General features: G+C 36.5%; 1 protein-coding gene across 2 annotated transcripts in view; it reads right to left on the reverse strand.

The window, feature by feature from the left end:
- Positions 1-6936, reverse strand: part of LOC107553227 (serine/threonine-protein phosphatase 2A 56 kDa regulatory subunit epsilon isoform) — a 32685-nt gene extending 25749 nt beyond the window's left edge. The window contains exons 1-2 of one of the 2 annotated variants that reach the window (XM_016235393.1): positions 6918-6936; positions 6053-6116 (exon numbers count right to left, since the gene is read on the reverse strand). The gene's annotated coding sequence lies outside the window, so the exon portion shown is untranslated. Of the gene's footprint in view, positions 1-6052; positions 6117-6863; positions 6889-6917 lie in introns of those variants that run through there. The other variant, XM_016235392.1, reaches the window with a different exon arrangement.
- Positions 6937-15431: the final 8495 nt, after the last annotated feature.

Genomic DNA, 15431 nt, shown 5'->3' on the forward strand with positions numbered 1-15431 from the left:
ATATATATATATACACACACACATACATACATATATACACACACATACATATATGTATGTTTATTTTTATTCTGTGGCATGTAAAAAAAAAATATGGCGCCTAAGTTTTATCTTATAGGAGCTAGGGATGTCAATTTTCAATCATTTCCATGATCGATCATCGTTCAAATTAACGATCAATTAATCGATTAATCGTTAACTTTAATGCAGCAAAATGCGTCTATTGCTATATATACACACATACATACATATATACACACACATACATATATGTATGTTTATTTTTATTCTGTGGCATGTAAAAAAAAAATATGGCGCCTAAGTTTTATCTTATAGGAGCTAGGGATGTCAATTTTCGATCATTTCCATGATCGATCATCGTTCAAATTAACGATCAATTAATCGATTAATCGTTAACTTTAATGCAGCAAAATGCGTCTATTGCAGCAGCACGCAGTCACTGGCATGACAGGATTGTGCAAAAGCCACTTAAACCCCCCCCCGCTTTCTCACCCGAAGTAAGGGGGCTTTAGTCTGAATAAAATGCTAGTAGCAGGATTGTAAAATTAATAGATGTGATTCTGATAATTTGATAAAATGAACAGAGCACGCCGTACGTTTGAGATAATTTTACTTTGTTGACTATCCCGACACGGAGACCGCTGAACGCGCCTATTTAAATGGTTTAGTGGTGCTCGTTATTGTATTTTAAAACACAATTGCAATGTTTTCAACTGACATTATGGAATTTAAAATAAAATGATCCCAAACGTAACTGTGGTGCATGTGGCTGTACTGCGCAGTCAGTGAACCGCTTCCATTGGTGCTGCTGCAGCAAAACACACGGTTGCTCACATCAAACATTTTTATCGGAGTATTATGACCAGTGCTGCTGGATTCTGTTCCGGAAAATGTCAGATTTAAATTTTTTATATTTAAACTGACCAGTGTAACCTTTTATATGTTTGGTTGACTGTATTTTATTTTGATAATGAACAGACTGCGATGTAAGTTTGAATTGCTAGAATATGTGGGGTGTGTGCGCGCAAGGTATATATTTCGCTTTTTTTATTTTTTTTATGAAAACAAATGGTTATTTTTATTTTAGGCCTATTACTTACATAGGCTATACATTTTCCTTAAAGCATCCCATTTTCTCCCAGGGCTTGAAAACCTGTGCCTAGGTTAGTTAGGTCCTGCAGAAACTTGTGAACGATGCTCTAGTTGTGGCATCACCGTTTAGTGACAGCATTGAATGCCCCGGGAAAATGTATAATCCATGTCGGTCACAGCGCCATTTAATTGCTGTTTTGAATCCAGCAATTATTTATTTACAAATTATAAGCTCTGATTATGACAAGTGTGGTATAAAAGCTTTGTTTATTAGAGGAATATTTGCTTAGCTGGAAAATCTTACATTGCGACCATGCTTTTGGATGCCGTTTGAGTCCATATAGCCTACATTTATGCGGCTTTGTTCTTGGTCATGAATTTCCACAAATTCAAAAATATTTAAGCATAGTTTCTTTAACTAAATCCTCACCGTCTAACCCTAAAATAAACCTGTGAAATTAGATTGTCATTCACTTTTTATCACTGTTTTCACATCTCTTACTGTGGTAAACATGCGGAAGAGAAATGAAAGATTTCATGGCCATGAATTAAGAATTTGTTCGATGTATTAATTTGTTCCCTCATTTTAGTTAAATCATGGGTTAAGGAACAAAATTAATGAAACATGGACAGTGGCCACAAATTAATAAGTCGTAGGAATGAATAGCCTATATCAGGGTTCCTCAAATCTTACCCTGGAGGTCCAATGCGCTGCAGAGTTTAGCTCCAACCCTGATCAAACTCACCTACCTGTGATTTTCAAATGATCCTGAAGACATTGATTAGCATGCTCAGGTGTGTTTGATTAGGGTTAGAGCTAAACTCTGCAGGAAAGTGGATCTCGTGGTCCAGATTTGAGGATCCCTGGCCTATATCCTTCCCCCGCAGTGTCCCGCAGCCCTGCAAACTTCACCTAATTGTTTCAAATATGAAACAATTATCTGGGGAAATGACTGTTACTACATTTCTATTGCATTCCATGTTGAAGAACTTTGTGTTGTTTCTATTTTAATGTACTTTTAAAGTTTAAATCACATTAAAAGCTTAATTTGTACATCGAGTCATCATCATTCGACGATGCATTTATATACCATCACTCACAGTCGCTCGCACGTGTTTTGCGCATGAGCCGCACGCAGCCCAAAATTAAACGGCTTAATCGACCATCGATAGCATCTCTTATCGACAATTAATCGATCATCAATTAATTGTTGACATCCCTAATAGGAGCCAATACTCCTTACTCGATTTTTTTGTCTGGAGCCCTGATGCATGATATTAAAGTAGATAAACACACAGAATTACTGCCCTGCATTAGAAACCATATGCATTTGGGAATTAAGACAGAAGTATAAGAAAAATTGCTTTTGAATGAAAGCAAATAATTCAATTTTAACTTTGTTTTCAAGTTGGCGATTTCAGATTTGAGGATCCCTGGCCTATATCCTTCCCCCGCAGTGTCCCGCAGCCCTGCAAACTTCACCTAATTGTTTCAAATATGAAACAATTATCTGGGGAAATGACTGTTACTACATTTCTATTGCATTCCATGTTGAAGAACTTTGTGTTGTTTCTATTTTAATGTACTTTTAAAGTTTAAATCACATTAAAAGCTTAATTTGTACATCGAGTCATCATCATTCGACGATGCATTTATATACCATCACTCACAGTCGCTCGCACGTGTTTTGCGCATGAGCCGCACGCAGCCCAAAATTAAACGGCTTAATCGACCATCGATAGCATCTCTTATCGACAATTAATCGATCATCAATTAATTGTTGACATCCCTAATAGGAGCCAATACTCCTTACTCGATTTTTTTGTCTGGAGCCCTGATGCATGATATTAAAGTAGATAAACACACAGAATTACTGCCCTGCATTAGAAACCATATGCATTTGGGAATTAAGACAGAAGTATAAGAAAAAAAAGAAAGTCTTTTGAATGAAAGCAAATAATTCAATTTTAACTTTGTTTTCAAGTTGGCGATTTCTGACATCATGAGCGATAGCAATCATTGGCAAAGTGTTACAGTTAAATGTGACAGTCAAGTTGGAACTAGTGACCACAGAGACTCTATGACCTCCAGCGATTTAATCAGTGTCATTGTGAATGCCCCTTTAGAAAGGGAGGAGCAGAGAAAAGTTTAACAGGAAGTAAACAGGCCAGGGAAGCAGAGAAAGACCACCTAAACTTTTCCTTTGGTTATGCTAGTGGCACTTAATAAGCTCAAATCGAATATATTTAGAACTGAACTCAGTTATTTTATATCTTTTGAATACAAAATCTCTAAGCAGACACAAGTGAATTTGCATAGAAAAGTCAAATTCAACTGATTATATGAACTGGATGGTTCGAAGCCGGTGTGGTCTTTAATCTGACTATTCAGAGCACTTTGATATTGCAGTCCGAGAGATTTAAATTAGCAGACATCAAACGAGTGAGATGCTGCCAACGTCTATTGATGACATCCCATAATGCTGCACTGTGCAGTCAACCACAAACAATATCATCCCTTTTCTCAGCCACTTCTCCAGTTCTCAGAAACAACAGGCCTGGCAGTATCGCTACCTGTAAAAAGAATAAACCTTCTCTCTCATGTACAAGAACAATGAATGCAACCAACAATCGCACAAGAGAACATCGATGAGCACATAAGGTCAGCAGAAATCAATAAACACAAGCAGTCATTGTGGTTAAGAATGTGCCAAAGCTGGGATGCGTCACATTTCGCCCCAAAATCAACATAAAGAAATACAAAAATGTATATAATTTGATACAAGAAAAACAAAACCTATTTTAGGTAATACGATTTTTTTTTTACATTATTTTCATAAAATGTTAAAACACATTTACACCATAAATCTCATTATAATAATACAAAAAAAGATATAAATGATTTTTAAAAACTTGTATAAACTATAAATTATTATATTTATATGTACATGCCGGTAGTATTTGCTGCATTTAAATAAATCAGTGATTTATTTAAATAAACAATTAAATTAATAAATGCACCAAATACCAATATGTAAAATGTATATGAAGTTTTTTACTGTAATATATACACACACACACAATTATATTAACGAGAAACTAATCTTAATTTAACGTCATTGACATGAAAATAATGCATATTGTAATTATTAATTATGCAAAACAAATTTAATATTATTTTCAATTTGGGGTGAAATAGGACCAGGACGTAAGACTGATGAGGTGAGAACAGGAAAAAGATCCATGTTCCTTCCTGTCCTGTTGTAAAGTTCACCCTGGTTTGACATTCACAGCAAGATTTCTGTGCGAGACCAAGACACATATACTACAAACTTCTGCAAAATATGAAAAATGACAACCTTTACTCAACCCATGTTAACCCTAGCAAAAAAATATTTTCATATTTTTGTCTACAAAACAGACAGACAGATAGATCGATAGATAGATAGATAGATAGATGCAATCTCTACTGCAGTGAAACTGAGCTAGTTTATAAAATAGTGAGAGATAATCGCAGATGTCCATGTTGTTCTGCGATCCAGCTCTGTATAAAGATCTGCAGGTATAAAAAACATCCCAGGGTACAATTATATTAACGAGAAACTAATCTTAATTTAACGTCATTGACATGAAAATAATGCATATTGTAATTATTAATTATGCAAAACAAATTTAATATTATTTTCAATTTGGGGTGAAATAGGACCAGGACGTAAGACTGATGAGGTGAGAACAGGAAAAAATCCATGTTCCTTCCTGTCCTGTTGTAAAGTTCACCCTGGTTTGACATTCACAGCAAGATTTCTGTGCGAGACCAAGACACATATACTACAAACTTCTGCAAAATATGAAAAATGACAACCTTTACTCAACCCATGTTAACCCTAGCAAAAAAATATTTTCATATTTTTGTCTACAAAACAGATAGATAGATAGATAGATAGATAGATAGATAGATAGATGCAATCTCTACTGCAGTGAAACTGAGCTAGTTTATAAAATAGTGAGAGATAATCGCAGATGTCCATGTTGTTCTGCGATCCAGCTCTGTATAAAGATCTGCAGGTATAAAAAACATCCCAGGGCTTATCCACTGGATTGACTGACAAAGTAGTGAATCCGGCAACCACAATCTAGGAAACACTCATACCCAGCAGTTAATCCAAAACACTGATGCCCTGGCCCTAATCTCCATAACCAGGTATTTAGAGATAACCTTTCCCATTGGTTTTGACTGAAGGTCACCCAAAACAACCAGTCCAACTGTAATCCACTCGTGAGATGAATGTGTTGTTGTTGTTGGTGATGAGATATTGCAACTGCCAAACTGCCAGGCAGCTGAAGTGAACCAGACCATGGAAACAGGGCACAGAGACAAAGCAAGAAGTTGACACAGACTAGTGAAGTAATGATCAGAACTGCTTGCATTTGGTGGGTTAGTCCACAACGAACAGGCAGAGTTTAGAGATGCATAAGAGCAATTTGGCACTGTGGTTCCTTCTAAAAGGATAGAAAAAAAGTGGAAACCTCTGAAACTCTAATGTCCACATGAGCGCAGATGATGCAGATTCATGATCTCCTGATGGCCCTAAACACACTTACACACACACAAGCAGCTGACAAAGACCTACTGCATTCCAGATCACCAATAAAACAAAAACAGATGAAGAACAAGCTTTCATTTTCATTTATCCACCCATTCAAATGGTCGGGCAACGTGTGAAAAACATTAAAAGTATGGTTACGTTTTTTGTTTTTTTCCCCTTTCGGTAGACAAATACTACACAACCCCTAACAAACTCTGTATAAAAAGTGTTCTTGGACCTAAAGTTCATTTATTTGACACAGTACTCTGGTAAGTATATGAAACACTAAAACGAGCCGGATCTAAACTTGAGCAGGACAGGCCACAAAAAAACCCTTCAAATATTCAATTTACCTTGATGTTTTCGATGCGAGGAGCTGATTTGGGTGTTTTCAGCGTCTTTCCTTCTTCAAGGCCTCTTGAAGCAGCAGAAAAAGAAAAAGAAAGACACAAAATCTGTTCTTGGCCTTAAAAACTGCCAAACCCACAGCAATAATCCCATCAAACACTCAAATTTCCGACGACAGAAAAGGATCCAGCAGAAATACGAACATCCCCGGGTATCTCTTTATATCCACACACCGTGCTTATGTGTTATTTTAATCCAGAAAATATGTTTTATTAGGGAATATCGGTCCCTTTTTCGCCCTATTGTCAATATTACTGGGATGAGTCCATAGCACACATAACACGGACGCGCTCTAGCATGCTGGGCCGGGTTCGGGCCTACAACGCCCCGTCATTGGTCGGTTTGAAGATTTCTCGGAACATGATTGGTCGATGTAGGTGTCAATCACCACACATGGGAGGGAAAAACTGAATAGAGAGTTGGGTTGAGGTGTGTGCGAGCAGGAAAGAGAGTCACCTTACTATTGTCTTATCGATGTACTATTTAATTGTTATGTACGTTATTACAATATAGTAAAATAACTGTAAAATTAATATAACTGTATTCGTGACTAGACTATTTTTGGCAATACCAAATTTATTATGGAACTATCCTCTAAACATATATATGTATTGTGAAAAGCGCTATGCAAATAAAAACGAACTGAATAGAATAATAAAACATTTATAACGCTAATAAATCTTTATTCATAATGGCGAAAATGTTGACAGGGAAAAATAATCGAAATAATCAATCTCTTCAGGAATGAAGTTAAACCTGTATGAGAGCCCAACCCATATGAGGATCGCCTCATTCCGAAGAAGAGCACACCTGGCGTGAACCATCAGCACACCGCAAGAGCATCAGGATCAAATGGCAGCTTTTACTCTCAGCTGCGGTTTCACGTGTGTGTTTCAGGAAATGAGTGACGAGAGCGCGCGCGTATGCACCTACGTCATCACGTACACGTAGAACGGCTGGTTACGCAACAAGAACGCTCAGGGCTGTTTCAGTCGATTTCATTCCGACCATTCAGTGTCTTTTGAAAAAAAGAAACCTATTTTTTTAGTGTCCTTATGTTTCATCATAAATGGACATGTTAACGTTTATAAATTAGAGTGAATATTTTTTTCAATTTATGAAATTTAGGGTTTAGACCTAAAGCAGCGTGTCGAATTATATATTTATTGTTGCCCATTAGAAGTTTATTTAAAGCAAATAGTTTGTTGTTGTTAAAATATTGTTTTTATATAAATCTGCAATGACATAACTTGTATCGGGGACTGAAAAGCACTAGGAATGATGTAGTGATATATTAATTCGTCTTCATTTTAATAAAAAATGTATCATTTTAATTTATTTTATTTTCTTAAAAGCTTTTAGTTTCTCATTTGTGCATGTTTGAATTGTTTTTAGCTTTATTTTTTTTGTTTTCATTTAAATGTTTTAGTTTTGAAATGTTGTATGCATTTGTCATTTTTATTTAATTTCTTTTCTTTTCTTAAATGTGTGTGTATATATATATAGTATTTATAGAGTTTGGGCTTTTAGTTTTAATTACTTTTTCTTATTTGTAAGTCGCTTTGGATAAAAGCGTCTGCTAAATGACTAAAAGTAAAGTAAAAAGTAAAAGTTTAAAAAAATAATTAAATAAACAAACGTCAGTTGCTTGCTGGGGGATTTTGGGGTGGCTTTCAATTTCAGATTAATATGTATTTGAAAACCGTAATTCTTTACTGTTTATTTAAGGGCGTTTACAACACACATAGCATCCAAAAACACCACGCAATTGTCAGTTTCTCAGTGTCTCTCATCTGTCATTTCCTGTGCTAGATGCCAGATTCCGAGTTCACATCACGTGAACTGCGACACTGTTAAATATTATTGAGGGTGCAGCAGTTTCCGTTCGCTGGAATACGAAGAGATGAACAGGGCTGTATTGTTGTGGCTTGTGTTGAGTACAGCTTAAACCTCACCAGGCTTAGGCCTACATTACATCAGATTCATTAGCTGGACCGTCTATGGGGTTTTTTACACTGTGAGAATCAAATACTGAAGACTGTAGAATCTACTCCGAGAAGTGCATGACAATGTGCTCATAAATTTCAAGAGACAAACCAGCCTATTTTAAACTCACATTTGAATTTCAAAGCACACTCAGTAAGATCACTAATGAGATTCAACAATAATATTTATACACTACCGGTCAAAAGTTTGGGATCAGAACGATGTTTAATGTTTTTTACCGGAGTTTCTTATGCTCATCAAGGCTGCATTTATTTGATCAAAAATACAGGAAAAAAATTAATATTGTGAAATATTATATGATGTAAAATAATGTTTTTCTATTTTAATATACATTCAAATCTAATTTATTCCTGTGATACAAAGCTGAATTTTCATCATCATTACTCCAGTCTTCAGTGTCACATGATCCTTCAGAAATCATTTTAATATGCTGATTTATTATCAGTGCTGGAAACTGTTGTGCTGCTTAATATTTTTTTGGAACCTGTGATATTTTTTTCAGGATTCTTTGATGAATAAAAAGTTAAAAAGAAGAGCATTTATTTAAAATAGAAATCTTCTCTAACAATATACACTACCGTTCAAAAGTTTGGGGTCAGTCAATTTTTATTCTTTATTTTTTTTTTTAAGAAATTAAAACTTATTCAGCAAGGGTGTGTTAAATTGTTAAGAAGTGATAGCAAATATTTATATTGTTAGAAAAGATTTTTTTTATAAATGCTGTTCTTTTTAACTTTTTATTCATCAAAGAATCTTGAAAAAAGTATCGCAGTTTAAAAAAAAAATATTTGGCAGCACAACTGTTGCCAACATTGATCATTCTAATAATCAATCAGCATATTAGAATGATTTCTTAAGGATCATGTGACACTATATACTGGAGTAATGGCTGATGGAAATTCAGCTTTGCATCACAGAAATAAATTATATTTTAAAGGATATTAAAATAGAAACCATTATTTTATATTGTAATAACATTTAGCAAGATTACTGTTTTTTTCTGTATTTTTGATCAAATAAATGCAGCCTTGATGAGCATAAGAGACTTCTTTAAAAAACATTACAAGTCTTACTGATCCCAAACTTTTGACCGGTAGTGTGTATGTACGTATATATATATATAATAAAAAATAAACTCAGTCAGGAAAAATTTGAGTTTATGAAGTTGTAGCCTAGAATTAATTCTGCAGCACTTGAGATAAAAAACAATCAAAAACTTTTCCTATTCCAGGGCTCGACATGAAGCACAGAAGCTGCATCAAAAGTGCCATTTAAGTGTATTTACTGTTTAATGAAGATTAGAGGTTCCATAAATGCAAATCGCAACTTTTCATTTTCCGTCGGCCTTAGTACACGATGTAACTACAGAAGAGTAAATTTTTAAAAAGGAAAAATATAGAAACTCTTTGGTCATTTTTGAGCGAGATGCTAACGGTCTAATCAGATTCAATAATCTATGCTAAGTTACAGCTAAAAGTGCTACCGCCAGACCCGGAGATCGGCTGAATTGATTAGAAAATGGTAAAACTCAACTGTTTAACTCTAGGGGAGTTGGAAAATGAGCATATTTTCAAAAATAGTGTAGTGTCCCTTTAAATATGAAACCAAACCACCAGTAGGTGGCAGCAAGTCATGGTCTTAATGAGTGAGTCATTGATTCAAACGATTCATTCAAACGGCTGATTCGTTCAATAAATGAAGCAGGTGACTCTTTATTAATGGCTCACTGAATCATTGACTCCCTCGATTTGTTCAAAAAAGGTGAATCATTCAGTGTTCCAAACGGGATATATCGCCCTCCGAAGGGCACTTCGGAGTGAAAACAATCATGGCCGCCATATTGGTAGGGTCGTTCCAAACCGAAGTGCTCAAAACTGGCCACTTCAAAGGGCCCTTCGGAATGAAGGATTTCGAAGGGTAAAACTGATGGACACTTCGGGCTCCCATGATCCTTTGTGCAGATTCTTTGCATGATGACGGCACCTCCATGTCGGCACGTGATGATGATGCAGAAGGGCACTTCAAGAAACAGTTGTTTGGTATGGCAAGCCGTTTTAGCATTAAATACCTCTTGCTCAGGGTCATGCAGAGACCTTTGGAGGGGCAGGTGCTCAACGTATAAAAGGGGCACATGGAGCACATCTTTTAACATCTTGCTGAGACGTGCATCGAAACGGATGCTTCTGTACTGATACAGCAGCAAATGCCCTGATGCAGTTTTGAAAAAGAAACAGAACAGAAAAGACCATTTTAAGTTTAGAAGTTAAAGACATTTTTCTTTGCACCTCTTAATCACTCTGGAATTAGAAACGGAATTATATTAGGCCTATTATTATTATTATTATTGAGTTTACAGGGTATGGTGGTTTTGCTGTTGTAAACACTACTGTTGTAGAAAAAAATATTTCTGTCTTATTTAAAATATTTAATTCTATTCTAATCCTGTTCTGAATTTATTCATTTTTTGAATGATAATGATAATAAAAACAGGATTGATAAGTATAAATCGGAGGATGAGAAAATCAGTATAAGCCTGTTTTATCGGTGTTGTGATAATTATTTTTAAGGCACTCTACGTTTTTTTAAATAAACACTGTAATAATAAAAGTTCAAAGTAATAGTTTTTAGTCAGAAAACAAAGACAAGACCCCTCGACGCCCTTTAAAGGGGTCATATGATGCGATTTCAATTTTTCCTTTCACTTTAGAGCAGTGGTTCTCAACCTTTTTTTCCACCGGGCCGCACTATGGTCCAAGTGCAAATCTCGCGGGCCGCAGCATATCATTTACATATTACGTCAGCAATACAAACCAACCTGATTTATAATATTATAGCCTAAATATTATGATATCTAATCGATTACATTCATTGAAATAAATAAATAATTCTACCCCCCTTACAGCTAAAAGTGCTACCGCCAGACCCGGAGATCGGCTGAATTGATTAGAAAATGGTAAAACTCAACTGTTTAACTCTAGGGGAGTTGGAAAATGAGCATATTTTCAAAAATAGTGTAGTGTCCCTTTAAATATGAAACCAAACCACCAGTAGGTGGCAGCAAGTCATGGTCTTAATGAGTGAGTCATTGATTCAAACGATTCATTCAAACGGCTGATTCGTTCAATAAATGAAGCAGGTGACTCTTTATTAATGGCTCACTGAATCATTGACTCCCTCGATTTGTTCAAAAAAGGTGAATCATTCAGTGTTCCAAACGGGATATATCGCCCTCCGAAGGGCACTTCGGAGTGAAAACAATCATGGCCGCCATATTGGTAGGGTCGTTCCAAACCGAAGTGCTCAAAACTGGCCACTTCAAAGGGCCCTTCGGAATGAAGGATTTCGAAGGGTAAAACTGATGGACACTTCGGGCTCCCATGATCCTTTGTGCAGATTCTTTGCATGATGACGGCACCTCCATGTCGGCACGTGATGATGATGCAGAAGGGCACTTCAAGAAACAGTTGTTTGGTATGGCAAGCCGTTTTAGCATTAAATACCTCTTGCTCAGGGTCATGCAGAGACCTTTGGAGGGGCAGGTGCTCAACGTATAAAAGGGGCACATGGAGCACATCTTTTAACATCTTGCTGAGACGTGCATCGAAACGGATGCTTCTGTACTGATACAGCAGCAAATGCCCTGATGCAGTTTTGAAAAAGAAACAGAACAGAAAAGACCATTTTAAGTTTAGAAGTTAAAGACATTTTTCTTTGCACCTCTTAATCACTCTGGAATTAGAAACGGAATTATATTAGGCCTATTATTATTATTATTATTGAGTTTACAGGGTATGGTGGTTTTGCTGTTGTAAACACTACTGTTGTAGAAAAAAATATTTCTGTCTTATTTAAAATATTTAATTCTATTCTAATCCTGTTCTGAATTTATTCATTTTTTGAATGATAATGATAATAAAAACAGGATTGATAAGTATAAATCGGAGGATGAGAAAATCAGTATAAGCCTGTTTTATCGGTGTTGTGATAATTATTTTTAAGGCACTCTACGTTTTTTTAAATAAACACTGTAATAATAAAAGTTCAAAGTAATAGTTTTTAGTCAGAAAACAAAGACAAGACCCCTCGACGCCCTTTAAAGGGGTCATATGATGCGATTTCAATTTTTCCTTTCACTTTAGAGCAGTGGTTCTCAACCTTTTTTTCCACCGGGCCGCACTATGGTCCAAGTGCAAATCTCGTGGGCCGCAGTTCTACATTTCATGTATTTATGTAACACATATTCTACATTAAAAAATTAATTTAGAATGAACAATAACTCCTGTACAAAGAGTAAAAAAAAGAAAGAAAAAAAAAACATACCAAATGCTCTTTTTCCAAATTGCACAGATGATCACTATCTTTCTTTCATCTCTTCTGATACATTTTCAGTCAAATCGTTTTCTGTGTGCTAGATCAGACAGGCCCGACGGGCCCCGACTTTTTTACGCCCCTCGGGCTGGGCTTCGGGACAATTTTCACGTCATAGTTCAGACGCGGGCAGGGCCTCGGGCCTGTTTTAGGCTTCTCCTTATTTTTATATTTTAGACATCCATCAAATAGTGATGAAAAGATCGCCGCGCTGGTGGAAACAACACAAGACCGTGCTCGACAGTGTTTAGTGTCCCGCAGCAGCAGCATGCGTGCCGTCAGCGCAGCTGAAGAGTTCTGCGTTCAAATGCACGCAAAGTTTGCCGCAAAGCATCTGCAAAAGTAATTACCATAAATGCGTCAGGGAGAAACAGTAAGGAGATATTTTAATTATTTACTAATAAACTAGTGTTTTCTGAGTCTGTGTCGCAAGGATGAAGTTGTCGATCTTGACTCGCCATCTCTTCATTAGACGCGCCTTTAGAGAGAAGTGCATCTTTACGGATTATGATCATAATGAAAGAGTTTTTGATTGGTTTTATTTAGTTAAGTAGTAATTTAAAGCTTTCTATAGATATATTTATCATGTCTGTGAGGCATCTATTCACTGAGTTTAGGTTCATTTTTGTTAAGCGCTCCTGTTCAAGACGAGACGGCAGAAAACGCATCATGTTTGATTTCTTTATTTTATAAAAGCACATTTTATTTTATATTTTATAAAAGTTAAGAGTCAACCACGTCTACCTAAAACGGCTCGTTCTAACACGCCCCCACATACCTATGTCACTATGTGGGAAGATTTGCATAACGCCGCCCAAATGTTCACGTAAAGAAAGAAGGCGTAACTTTTATTCTCGCTGTAGTATTGTTGCCGCCGCTGCCGCCATTTCGTGAAGGCGCTGTGTTTCATTGTGAAAGCGAAACTACTTTGTTTGGCCTTCCAAAAGAGGACGATATCCGCTTCGTCATGCCTAGAGCTGATCCGTGCTGGTCGCTGAGGAAATACATCAACTTCGCGCTGTGGATCACCAGATCGGCTTACACCGTGGACGAAGCGGAGTCCAGCCCGGGGTCGCCACATGTGGTTGCTGCTCACTCTAGGCCGCCGTGTGTTTTGTTGTGAAAGCGAAACTACTTTGTTGGCCTTCCAAAAGAGGACACGACTAGAAATCAGTGGTTAAGTTGTATTTACAACACTGTTCCAGAACACTTCAACCCAAATATTCAGATGTGTGCAGGGCATTTTATGGAGGACTGCTTCCTGATCCTGGGAGAGTAGACTACAATGCAACGCGTAAACAGTAATTATGTCCCCACTGGATGCAACAAATGCCTCGTTTATAATGGGTTTTAATGTTTTTGTCTCGTCGCTCCGGCCAGGACAGGGCATCACAATATGGTAAGGGACATAACATTTCCGTAACACGCTTGAGGTATTCGGCCAATCACAACACACTGGAGGGCTGGCCAATCAGAGCACACCTCGCTTTTCAGACCGATGAGGGGGGGCATAGAGGAGAAACAATAATGTACAGGAAAATAATGGGTTTTTTTAACCTTAAACCGCATAAACACATTTCATTACACCAAATACACAAAATAATGTTCTTTTTAGCAACATCATATGACCCCTTTAAACTTTTCCCAGTCAAACATCAAGAATGAAAGAGAACAGGCACCTTTGTTTATATTGCTGTGTGTAGAACGTTAGCTGCTTTTTTAATATTTAATTTTAATGAAATGTAAATTCGTCCACCGCACTTTATTCGGGCAGGTGTGTTCATGTAGAGGTTTCTAGATTTAAATTCAAAGAGACCGTATTGATTGTTTTGTTTTATAAGGCGGAAGATTCAAATTTAGTCTCCATATAGCATATCTTTATCTATTATCCTTATATTTGTGAAAACAAAGGCATCAAAGCAAAGTAGCTTAGTGCACTTTACAATTTCTCTGAGATTTTTGTCAAATAACCAATTTGTTTCAGTGTCAACTGTCTCTTGGTAAAATCTGAGTTTCTCCCATGCATATGATCATGTTAGTTTGGACCGGCCTTTCTGTGTAGCTTGTTTTCTGTGAGCTTTAGTTTTGAGCTGTGTGGAGGAAATGCTTTTCAGAGAATCTTTCTTCCCCACACTGATTTCCTCCGCTCCCGCTTTCCACTGCAACAACTGGCCATCCTCCCCGCCCGTCAACAGAGACCGACCGATCGCATCCCACTGGAAGCATCTCACTGTAGCTGAATGACCCCCTTTGAGGGATTTAATGAACCTCAGACCACACCCACTGCAGTCCAGGAGGTGGAGCTCTCCATGATTACTCCCTCCCACTAAAAGAATACGCTCCTCGTCTGATAGCCATGTACTGCCCACAAAGTACTCAAGCGACGCTCCATTGGGGAGCTGGACAAGTGGCTGAGCATCAGCCGAACTCAGAAGTGTCAAAGTGTCATCGCTGTCTGGGCGAGCCACATCCCACAGGTTTAGCCCTTCATCATGGGTCAGACAAAGCAGCTGGTCAAGATCTTTGCCTGTTAATATAAGAAATGAAATGACAGTTTAGGGCTCTGGGGAGTACAAATATGCTGATGTTTAACATTTTAATTCAAATGGAATTTGAAACTCACATTTTCAGCAGTTTTTTGCTACTTGGTAGTAATAAGATTTAAAAAGTTATGTATGTGAATTTACTTAGAAAGGGCAATTTCTAGTCAATTAAATATTTAACAACAAAGCATAGATTAAAAAAATGATTCTATACTATTATCAGTATTATTATTGTTTGATTATATTCATAAAGTGAATATATAAAACAAATCATTATTATTGTTTATATGTATACATTAAAAAAATTATATTATTTATATCATTGTTTTATATATATATATATATATATATATATATATATATATATATATATATATATATATATATATATATATATATAAATACA

Source organism: Sinocyclocheilus grahami, unplaced genomic scaffold (assembly GCF_001515645.1).
Source record: "Sinocyclocheilus grahami isolate Dianchi unplaced genomic scaffold, SAMN03320097.WGS_v1.1 scaffold466.1, whole genome shotgun sequence".
Lineage (NCBI taxonomy): Eukaryota > Metazoa > Chordata > Actinopteri > Cypriniformes > Cyprinidae > Sinocyclocheilus > Sinocyclocheilus grahami.